The 12,644-nt window shown below is 36.5% G+C and overlaps 1 protein-coding gene across 1 annotated transcript in view; it reads left to right on the top strand.

The window, feature by feature from the left end:
- The first annotated feature begins 963 nt into the window (after window positions 1–963).
- The window catches only part of SLC38A4 (solute carrier family 38 member 4), a 68,579-nt gene continuing 56,898 nt past the window's right edge, over window positions 964–12,644 (top strand). Inside the window, exon 1 of the mRNA XM_008061291.2 lies at window positions 964–1,060. The gene's annotated coding sequence lies outside the window, so the exon portion shown is untranslated. The remainder of the gene's footprint in view (window positions 1,061–12,644) is intronic.

Below are 12,644 nucleotides of genomic sequence, written 5' to 3'. Positions count from 1 at the left end.
CGGGTCTCGAACCCACGGGCTCAGGCAATCCACTCACCTCAGCCTCCCAAAGGTGCGGGATTACAGGCTGAGCCACCGAGCCCGGCTTCATTGAACTCTTAAAGGCTTTTTGCAAAGTGAATCTGTGCATTGTTGACAGTCAACATAAGTATTTTTAAATTGTTTATTTGATGGCCTTATTGCATATGACTAAGGGTGCAGGCTTGGTCATCAATGTATGTGGATTTGAATCCAATCCCAGTGCCATCATAGAGTTGAGCTTCCTAGGTTCAGATCTTGGCACTACTGTCTAAACTCCTTGGGTTCCACTTTTGGCTCTGACACTTTCACCTGAGTGAACTTGAGCAAGTTGGCAAAATGTACTGTATCACTCTTCATCTGTAAAACGGAGGAAATAATAGCTCCTACCTCACAGGGATTTTATGAGTCTCTGGAGTTATACCTCTCACTTTGTACCTACCTTATAGAATTATTGTGATGATACTACAGGGCACATAAGCACTCAATAAAATATTATTGTTATTGTAGATATTATTGCAAATCTTTATTTCTGTAATCAGTCACAAGGATTCTGGCCCCTGACTTAGCCTTTTCGTTTTTTGGTCCAGCGGAAGTCTTATTGATTCCACCTTGCCTTTCACTTGTAGCTCTCTCTATCCACCCTGTGTTTGTCCTGTCATTTCGCCTTGCGTCATTCGCTCATTTTCCACTGCATACTCCTCAGGGCAGGGACTTTGCTCTTTGTTTTGGCATAATTTAATAACACTGGGTACACTCATGGGACTATAAAAATGTCAAAGAAGAAAAAGAAAAAGGATGTAATTTACCAAGGGGCAACTTTGTCTGACAGCGGGTCGGCCCCCTGTTCCCTTTGCAGTGTTGGTACTCAGCACAGGCCGCCCAGCAGCCTCGAGGGGCGTGGCTGCGGGCCCTTGCTGACACGCGCGCGCGTCCTGCGCGGCCACTGGGCTGTGCGCCGCGCGCGGGGAGCATGAGCCGGGTGGTGGCGCGCAGGGAGCACTGCGGAAGGCTGCCGCCTCGGGACGCCGCACTCACACAGGTTTGGTGCTGATTTTTTTGCTTGCCAACTTTGTTAGAGAGACCGGGCGAGTGAACAAGAGGAACTTGGAGGGCAAAGTGAAAAAGACATGTAGCAAAGAACTGACAAAGGAGGGGCGAGGGAGGGATTCATCAAGGAGGGAGGCTGTGGCAGCCCTTGCTTTAAAGAAACGTTTCATGCATGCTAGCTAGTGCTACACAGGCTGTGGTCTTGTTTCTGGATTTTTTCCAAATGGGAGGAATGTGTTACGTGGATGCAAAATATTCTTTAAAACTGTATGACCAAACTGACCTTTAATGTCAAAGTGATCTAACTGAAAGCGTTGGTGTTTCCAACGTTGCTCTGTGAATGCCCCAAAAGCCATCAAATGGCAGAGAGCACTAGAAACTGGAGCTGTTTTATTGCAGTCCTGAGAACACAGTCATGACTATGTTATTCCTTTTTGTCTTTTGAAGCAATTCTTTAGTAACAGTCACTTTTAAAACAAGTATCTGACACCTCGTTGGTGTGTGCCACTACGCTGCATTTCATTATTCTTTTTGGACAGAGGAGTTCATATTGATGATGTATCTATTTCAACTTTTTATTTTAAAATAATTAAGGATTCACAGGCACTTGCAAAGGCAGCACAGGGAGACCACATAGCCTTTCACCCAGTTACCTCCAGTGATTATACCTGATATACTTTTAGTAAATATGAAACCCAGGAAATTGACATTGGAACAATGTGCATGTATATAGTTTCTATGGCATTTTGTCATGTGTTGATTTATGCAGCCACCACCACCACAATCAAGACACAGGATTTCCACGGCCACAAAGATCTCCCTTGTGTTACCTCTTCGTTGTTATTCCCATCTCCTCCTCCCCACCCCTGGCAGCCACATGTTTTCTATCTCTGTATTTTTATTATGCTGAGAATGTTGCATAAATGGAATCACATTGTATGTGATCTTTTTGAGACTGATTTTTTTTTTTACTCAACGTAATGCTCTTGAGATCCATTCAAGTTGTTGTGTAGATCAATAGTTTGGTTCTGTTTACTGCCAAGTAGTATTCTAGTTGCTTGGTTCTGTCTAGTGGTATGGTTTGTTTTTTTTTTTAAATTAATGGATATATTTAACTGGAACTTCAGTGGGATTAAAGAAGTGCTGAGGGTACTTAGTAAGTGAAAAGTGTGAGGACAAAATTAGAATAAATTTTTCTTTTCAAAATGACTTTTGTGTGTGATAGGACAAAAGGATGTATATACCACATGTTCATTTAAAACAGAGATCACTTGAGGATTTGACAGAAGAAACAGGAGGAAAGAAAAAATTATATATTGACAATAAGTTATAAAATTTGGAACTTTGAACAGTTTTCACCCATATGGAAATCTATTCTGTGAATTTGCCTTTAGCTAAGATATCTCAGATTTGCTTAAATTAATAAAAACGATGCCTCTACAATAGATAATTTTCTGCCTTTCTGTGCTCAGACACATACTGACAACTGGGAATGACAATAAGTAGCTCTTGGGGTTGACAGGGGTCACCTAGAGCATCTTTAGCCCAAGGGCATTCATCAAGGACAGGATTTTCAGGTTCAGAGACTGTCAGTGTTATACTACTCTGACCTTCTGCCCCACCTGCTGGTGGGAGGAACAGCCCACAGAGGTCTCTTCAAGCCAGGTTTTAGAATAAGATGTCATTCCTTACCTGCATAAGAAATCTGGGAAGTGGAGGCTGCAGCTAGTGAAGGGAAAGGTTTCACTTCTGAATAGCAGTACCTAGAGAAGTTAGGCCAGGCTCCTCCCTTCAGCCAGCACTAATTGGAGAGCTCCCTTCATCCCACTCCCAATCCACAAGCAGAGGAGAGAGCAAAATATCCACTACTGCCTGAGAGCATTTGTAAATTCCCTTCTGAGTTTTTAGAATTTCACGTTCTGGACTTTCAGAGACATATTGTCAACTCACAGAATAAGACAAACTGTCACTCTGGAGTACTGACTAGTCTTACATCGAACTGAATGTTCTGCTCCTAAGTTTCCATTTTAATGTTTTCTGCTACCAAACAAATATTCTTTGTCCTAAACCTCGTGAGAGGATGGAGGGTAGGCGGAAATGGTGGCTCCAAAGTCTAAACTTGAGGGACCATTACAGCTAAAATAAGGTATAACTCCTTTTATAGGCACATCTGCTTTTCTGAAAATTTTGAAATGGAATAAAAATCATTTGTACTGTCTTTATGATTTATTTTATTTTGAGTAAACATTAGATACCTCATGTCACTTTGCAGGTTGATCTTCTGGTTCATAGCTCCTATGTGTGTGAACAGGGCAGATAACGTAGTCCTATAATCTTGAGGGAGTGAACACTTTGCTGTACACCAGGGGACTGAACAAAAGGCGCATCGAACTTTGTTTACCTCTCTTCGGTTATGCCGTTTACTTATTTGACTAATGATGACAGTCATTTGGAAGGTGTGATAGGAAATGTAAATACATTGACTAAGGTTCTCAGCATTGCAGTTGTTGTTTTCTTAAGGGGTGATGGGAGGTTGTTTTCTGATTTTTAAGAGCTTTTTCTTTAAAGGGAAGAAGTAGAATTTTTGAAAAAAAAATAGAAATGTCTCATGTACTATATCAATGTAGACAAAAATCAAGCATTAGTTGCTTAATTACCTTTAAGCTATTTTGTAATGCTACAGCAATCTCCACACTTTAAAGAATGAAAACAAATATAATGCTTTACATTATTCTTTACACCAAAATTACTTAAAATTCAAACTCCTTAACCTGGTAGTCAATGTCAGCCTCAGGCAAACTCTACACAAACATACTATTTCAGCTAAAGTTAAACTTTTGTTTGATATTACTGGGTTAAACTTTTGATCTCATTTCTCTTACCTGGATCCCCTTTTCTCTCTGAAGTCACACCATTCTTCCTACACAACACCTGCTCTCCTTTGCCCCAGCTCTATGTTGAGCTCTCAGTCTAGTTCCATATGTCTTGGAGACAGGGATTCTGCCTTATGAATTGTATTCAACTCTAGTAGTAACCGATGGTGATGAAATGTCGTTAGGAGCTGAACTTTGAAGTCAGACATGGGGATGTGAGTTTGGGCTCAGCCAGTACTTCATTAGCTTTGGTCTCTGGGTAAGTTACTCAATCCCTCTAAGTATAAGTTGCCACACTTGTAAAATAGAAACAATATTTCCTACCCTAAAGGTGAGGATGTTACTGATATCATACATGTGAGGTGCTTGGCACAATGTAAAGTCTCAGTAAAAAGTATTGTTATTATAAGTAATCTGATTATTACTAATAGAGAACTTTTAAAAATGACATTTAGGCTTTACAAAATCAATAGATTTATGATCTGAGTGAAGGATGTTGATCACAAAACTTGATTGTTTAGGCTTCTCTGTGTCTCTGAAGCCTAGTTGCTATCATAAGAGGGATAGGGACTCTACCAACCAGGAAGAGAAAATCTCTGGTTGCCCACCCACTGATTAGACACAAACAGATGAAGACAGAAAGATTCTTCCCTTCTTATGTTTAATAAAAAATATATGTGGCTTGGCACAGATTTATTTTTGGTATGAGATAGTCAAATGATAGATGAATCTCTATAAAGAAGAGAACAGATGCTAGATATTGGCTTCAAAAAGTAATTAAAATAGCTGCATGATGAGTCATCTATCTTTGAAGTTATTTACATATACAACCTGTAACCTTAGACAAGTAAAAACTTCAATGAACGAACTGGTTGTTTGAATGACACAATGTCAAATTATTAGGTTGTCTGATATTCCCCTACAAGTTGGTTGATGTTTCACTGAAGCATAGTTTCAGTTAAACTCAAGGATATAACTGTGAGTGCTCTCTTGGTCACACTAATATCTAAGTAAACCTCTTTTGTGTTTTGAATTACAGATCTACAAGTGATTTGTTTAGACCACAGCATACAATTTCAAACAGAACAGCAATACTTTAAAGGAATAACAAAGTAGAATGGGTTTGGAATAAGCAGTGTAGTCACAGATTCTAACTTAATCCTATTTCTGGAGCTACATCTTAAATAATTATTCTCTAATAAGTGATTGGAACCCTCTCTGTACATGTGTGTTAAAATAACACCCTCCCCAAGATGTCCACAACATTCTAATTATGGGGTAGGAATTGGATATGCATAAATTTCATGATCTTATGTGCAGAAGAATCCTAAAAAGGCTGCAAAAAATAAAAAAATGTTGAAATTAATTTAAAAATTCAATACAATTGCAGGATACAAAATTAACATACAGAATCAGTTGTTTTTCTATACATTAACAGTGAACTATCCCAAAAGGAAATTAATAAAATCCCATTTCTAATAGTACCCAAAATAATGAAATACTTAGGAATAAACTTAAAGATGTAAAAGACTTGTGCTATGAAAACTATAAAACATTGATATAAGAAATTAAATAAGGCAAACAAGTGGAAACATATCTTGTATTCATAGATTAAAAGATTTAATATTGAGATTTTGGTGGAGATTTAATGCTATCTCCATCCAAATCTCAGTAATTTTTTACAGAAATAGAAAAGGCAATCCTAAAATTCATATGGAATCACAGAAGACTCAAAATAGCCAAAGTGATCTTGAGAAAAAAAGAACAAAACTGGAGGCATTACACTTTCTGATTTCAAAATATGTTACAAAGCTACAGTAATCAAAGCAGTATAATACTGGCATCAAGACAGTCATAGATCAATGGAACAGAATAGAGAGCCCTGAATTAAAACCCACATGTACTGTCAATTGATCTTCAATAAGAGTACCAAGAACACACAATAGGGAAAAGAGAGTTTCTTCCACAAATGATATTGGGAAAACTTTATATACACATACTATAGAGCAAAAGTGGACCTCTCTCTTACACCATACACAAAAAGAAACTCAAAATGGATTAAAAACTTGCACATAAGACTTGAAACTGTAAAGCTCCTAGAAGAAAATACAGGGAAAAGTCTTTTTTATATTGGTCTTGGCAATGATTTCTTGGATATGAAAAGCACAGGCCACAAAAGCAAAAATAGACAAGTGAGTACACCAAACTAAAAAGTTTCTGCACAACAAAGAAAACAATCAACAGAATGAAAAGGCAACCCATGGAATGGAAAAAAGGATCTGGTAAGAGTTTAATATCCAAAATACACAAGGGACTCTTACAAAACAAGTAACTTGATTACAAAACGATCAAAGGACCATTGAATTGATATCTTGAATAGATATTTCCTCAAAGGTAGGCAAATGACCAACAGGTATATGAAAAGATACTCAACATCACTAATCATCAGACAATACAAATTAAAATCACAATAAAAGATCACCACACACAAATTAGGATGGCTATTATCAAAAAACAAAAGACAACAAGTAGTAGCAAGGATGCGGAGAAAAAAAGGAACTCTCATGAACCATTGCTAGGAATATAAATTGGAAGAGCCAGTATGGAAAACAGTATGGAGGTTCCTCAAAAAATTAAAAATAGAGCTAATATATAATCCATCAATTCCTTTACTGTGTATTTATCCAAAGGAATTGAAATCAGATTCTCAGAGAGAAACCTGCAGTCTCATCTTTACTGCAGCACTATTCACAATAGCCAAGTTATGGAAACAACCCTGATGTCCATCAACAGATGAACATATAAACATAAAGAAAATGTGATAGATACATAAAATGAAATGTTATTCAACCTTGATAAAGAAGGAAATTCTGCCGTTTATGACAATATGGGTGAATCTGGAAAGCATTGTGCTAAGTGAAACCACCCAGTCACACCAGGACAAATCCTGCATGATCCACTTACATGAAGTCCTTAAAGTAGTCCAAATGCAAGCAAAAATAGAATAGTCCAATGGAAACAATTGAACAACTCTCCATTTCCCTCCACTCATCCCCTGGCAACCACCATTAGAATAGAATAGTGGTTGCCAGGGGATGAGTGGAGGGAAATGGAGAGTTGTTCAATTGTTTTAATGTTTCAGTTATGCAAGATGAATTTGTTTTAGAGGTCTGCTGTATGGCATTGCACCTTTGGTCAATAATAATGTATTATGCATTTAAATTTTTGCTAGTAGGGTAGACTTCATGTTGAGTGTTCTTGCCACAGACAAAGCAAGACTAAACAAAGGGACACAAGGAAGCATTTGTAGGTGATGTATATATGTATTACATCAATTGTGGTGATGGCTTCATGAGTATGTACTTATGTCTAAGCTCATCACATTGCATAAATATGTACAGTTTGTTTTATATTAATTATACCTTAATAAAGCTGTTACCAAATAATACAGTAAGCCAACTTTGAAATCCAGGTTTTATTGAGCATAATTTAACATTTCAATGTTTCAGAGTATGTCAGGGTCATCATTGTAAACTTCATCTATGGTGGCAAAACTCAAAAGTGCTAGTTCATAACTACCTCTAGGTTGGTTGAAGGAATTTAGAGTGTCTTCCTTCTGCTTTCAAATTGTTGGGGGACTATCAAAAAAGATATATGTAGTAGTTCTAAACTAGAAAATGTGGAAACTAGAAAGCTAGAAAATAAATTTTTTAATAAGAAAAATTTCCGACATTCCAAAGTAGAGAGAATAGTGTAATGAACCTCCAGCTTCTCCCAGCTTCAGCAACAATCAATACTTGTCTGTTGTACTTTATTTATCTTTACCATACCTTTTCTCTTCTTCTACCCCTTCCACAATCATTACTGAATTATTTCCAAGCAAATACAAGTCATCACATAATTTGATCCATGCATAATTCAGTATGTATTGCAAAAAGATAAGAACTCTTTAAGAATATAATATCATCACAACTTAAACATAAACAGCATTTCTTTTTTATTTTAATTTTTGGTTTTAGTTGACACGTAATTTGTAGAGTGATATTTTGATACATTTATACAATGTGTAATGATCAAATCAGAGTCATTAGCATATCCATTGCCTCAAACCACCATTTTCTTAATTTTATTAAGTAAATATTTCTACGATGTTGAAATGTCCCTGATATTTAATCCCTATGCCTTTAGTTTGTTTGAATCAGAATCCACACAGGGGTCTCACTCTCACTGGTTTAAGTCTCTGAATTTGTACATTCCATTACCTCTCATTTGTTTTTCGCCCCTTTGCAATTTATTTGATAATGAACCCAGTTAGTTATCCTATAAAATTACCCATATTCTGGATTTTGTTATTTTACATGAGTTTTAAAATGTCATCCTCAAACTCCAAAATTCTATGTTCTTCAGTCTAACCCTCATAAAATTTCTTCCCTTTTAAAGAAAAATTGCAACTTGTCAATCTTTAGCCTGTTGCCTTGAGGATCCTCCAGGCCATATTTTGCCTGATTTTGACCAGTATCCTTCTGCTTTAATACCCATGATTTACCCAACACTTCCTGAAAGAACTTGGCCCATTTGGAGTGCCCTTTCAATCAAGTTTCAAAATGTGTACTGATCTGCTCACCCAGAGGAGCTTGCTCAACTTTCTCTAAGATTGCAAGACATAACCAGTAGACACTAGGTGCTGCTTTGATTTTTAAAATTGTGCCACACAAGTACATTTTAAAAAATATTTTTCTATTACTGATAGAAATATTTACTATAAGATTTTATATCTGAGATTTGCTTTAAAATAGTGGTTTAGATGTAATAAGAATGGCTATGGCTGATATTTCTGCAAATGGAAATGCCTACCTGAGAGTTCATTTTATTTTTCCATCTACTTCTGTTTAAATTTGAAATTTTCCATAATAAGAAGTAAAATTAAGTTATACCACATTACTGAAGCTAAGTAATGAGACATTTCATTTGGGGGGGCCTAGATTATAATACTTTTGTCAAGGATCATCAAAAAATCATGTCTATGGAAGAATTTACTTGCTTTTTCCATTCTGCAAATCTAACTTGCCTAAAAACAAGTCAGTTTTAAACTAAAAAAAATCAGCATATAAATAATATTTAAATACAACGGAGAGATGGTTTGGAATGAATGAAAATATTACTCAAGTAGAGATGATTCATAGGTTTTGTGATTTATCTGAGCTTCTTTTCTTAAGACTCTGGTGTGGCACAACTCATTGACATGCCCATGTAACTCACCAATAGCTGATAGAAGACTTCCAGAAGAGGAGTGACAGCAAGACCCAAACCACTGGATTATCCCACAAGAAACAAATGCCAGCATGGATTACGAAGGTCACATTTACATGCTCAGGCTCTCCCTACTACAATGCCAGATGAACACAGTCTTATATTTCCAAGGTGAAAGTCAAAAGCAGACCTTTTCAAAAACCTTTCATCCTTTAACTTTAGTATTATTTCTCTTTATTCCATTCAGCTGTTGTAAAGATAAGAGAATTTAACTCCTCATGCTTGCACTATCCATATATATTAGAAAATATTTTTAAAAAGACATATAGCCTGCATTAATAATAATTTTCTATTGCTTCATTAGCATTATATTTAATTAACGTAATTTCACCCACAGTAATTTATTTTAAAGTGTAATAAGCTATGCAACTATGAAATTCTCTGTATGGATTTGCTTCAATATAGCTTATCTGAGCTTGCATGAATTTGACATCTTACATGTGAATTTCATATATGTGAATTTCAGTTAGTCCAGTTGAGGATAATAAGGGAAAAAGAGTAGGAACCAGGGTCTCTCTATAGAAAGCGAAGGAAAATGGATGCACAGTAAGAGAAGATGCCTTTATACAAAGTCTTGAAAAACATAAGGGAAACTGGTGCCTTGAGGTAATAAGGTCTTAGACTTGGGTTTTGGTTTGAGGGAAAGGAGCAGCAATCAGTGCAAGAAGGGATGGCAGTTTGTGTCTTGTGATGTAGTTTTTATGTCCCAGGTTAAAAACCTCTGCTTTGAGGGGAAGAAGACCAGGCTTGAAGATTATTTATCTAGATCTAGCAGGTTAATTAAAGTTTCCAGAATTTTCTCCATGTCATGCATCGGAGTTAGATCTGTTTTGGAGCCAACATTGGGGGTTAATGAGCAAGAAACAATACTTCTAATCCATAAAATCAGAAAGACATTGGACATTTGATGGAAAAAAGCCATACATCAAAATTGTCCCCTGATATGTATATGTTTATCTATAACAAAGTAGTATGAGTTTGCAATTGTTTGACCTCTTGTAGAGAAAGACTTAGAAACTTTTTAACAAGCAAAAGGTGGGATAAAACATTTAATCATATTTATTATTTTACATATTTAAAATATGTAAAAATACCATCAATGATATTTTTACTTTTATGTGTTTAAACATGTCTTACATACTTACACGGGCTTGGCCCCAACTGCATAAAGCAAGCCTTCCCATAAGCTATAAAATTACTCAACCTGAAATTCTCCTGTCGTGGACTTTTCAGGAATTTGATCCTCTCAACTGGTAAGAGATTATTCTGTGCCAAGATCTCCCAGTCTCTCTGAACTGTTCCTTCCTACATCATTCGTTTTTAAGATTTTTTAAAAATCAGAATTGAAATAAAAAGACTATTTGGTACCCCTTTGTAACTCTTTCTTTTTTTTTTTTTTGAGTTGGAGTCTCACTCAGTTGCCCAGACTGGAGTGCAATGGCTGCTCCCAGCCACCGCAGCCTCGACCTGCTGGGCTCTGGCGATCCTTCCGCCTCAGCCTTCCAAGTAGCTGGAACTACAGGCGTGCGCTACCACACCCAGCTAATTTTTGATTTATTGTAGAGATGAGGTCTCGCCAAGTTGCCCAGGCGGGTCTCGAACCCACGAGCTCAGGCAATCCACTCACCTCAGCCTCCCAAGGTGCGAGATTACAGGCTGTAACTCTTTCAATAAGAAATATAAATATTTCTGAGTTTCTGCATTGCAAATATTTTGCTTTGTAAAAAATGTAAAAAAGCAGTTCAGTAGCCCATGCGGATACATTCTTATTCTCTACCAAAATTAACTGAGAAAAATAAATGAGGACAATACATTTTTGCATAGGGAAGTTAAAGATATAGTCAAGTGTGGTAGACTTCAAATTGCCCAAGGGATTTAGGTCACCCCATATACTGATTTAAGCCAAAAGAAGACTTAATCAGCTGCCCAACTGACAATAAAGCACTAATAAATTTCCCACAATAAAAATAGAAGCAAAGTTTTACACATTTACTTTAGAAATAGGTGTAAAGTGTTTTTGGTTTATTTGTTTTTAAAGTTTTTTTCAAAGTTTGTACTTAACAAATAAACTTCAAACATACAGAAAATGTCAAGCAAAATAAAAATCAAACATTATATCTACATACCATGCTTTTCCTAAAATTATAATTACCCCAAATTCTTACATTGTTATGATTTTGTGTTCTTTGCCAGAGTCACTATTATGCATCCAAATAGTCTTAGCCTTTAAGATTCCATTTGTAAGGATTTAGGAATATTTTTATGAACTTATTAAAATATTATTACCATACATATTTCCATTTTTCAGAATATTTCATTGGTACCTATATTACTAACATATTTTTGCATGTTTCTTTAAAATAAAATGTTCTCCTTATCATAGAAACACATATATGCTTTGTGCTACAAGGTTGCTATGGCAAGTCCATATATTTTATTAGATGCCAAACCAGAGTAAACAGACATTGCTGCAGTGCTGGAGGCATTAAGACCATGTCAGCATTTCTGTTACATATATTTTCAGGGCTCCCTTTGTGTGAAACATTAACTCCTTACCAAGTTAATAGGAGACAAGGAATGCTAATGCCCAAGTGGCTAAATATTTTAAGGGGGGAGCTTAAAGAAAGCCATTTCTCAGCCAGGCTCGGCTCAGCATGTAATCCTGCACTTTGGAAGTCCTAGGTGAGTGGATGGCCTGAGCCTGCGGGTTCGAGACCAGCCTGGGCAACTGGGCAAGATCTCATCTCCACAATAAAAACAAAAACAAAAACAAAAAAACAAAAAAAAACCCATTAGCCAAGCATGGTAGTGCTTGCCTGCAGTTCTGGTTATCTGGAAGGCTGAAGAGGAAGGATTGCTGGAGTCCAGCAGGTCGATGCTGGGATGGCCATGAGTGTGCCACTGCACTCCAACCTGGGCGACAAAGTAAGACTCCAACTCAAAAAAAAAACCCCTCTCTCGGGGACCTGTTAATATTATAAGTATTATAACTTTGGCAACCATTCCTGAAATGTTTGCCAGCAGTCCTAGGAATTAAATTTGTCACCTGGTGTTTAAAGAATACAGAATTAAATTTTTGAAGTGGAGTTTAGTTATTTAATATTTGATAATTATTCTAAATCTAAAATAAACTACTGTTTTAAAGTAGATTCCCAAAAAAGTATTAAGTACCTAAACTATTTTATATGGTCTGCTGATTTAGAAATACACAGCCAACAATAACCCAGTTCATATTCATTTAGTTCTTACTGTATATCAGGCCATGTTCTAAGCTCTTTACATGTATTATCTCATTGCAAAAAAATAAACAATGCACATGCCTTCTTTTTTTTTTTTTGAGTTGGAGTCTCACTCTATCACCCAGACTGGAGTGCAGTGGCTGCTCCCGGCCAC

This window comes from Carlito syrichta, unplaced genomic scaffold (assembly GCF_000164805.1).
Source record: "Carlito syrichta isolate Samal-C Ts95f unplaced genomic scaffold, Tarsius_syrichta-2.0.1 Scaffold94724, whole genome shotgun sequence".
Taxonomy (NCBI): Eukaryota; Metazoa; Chordata; class Mammalia; order Primates; family Tarsiidae; genus Carlito; species Carlito syrichta.
The sequence above is the reverse complement of the archived record's forward strand: the minus strand, read 5'-3'. Positions and strand labels throughout refer to the sequence as shown.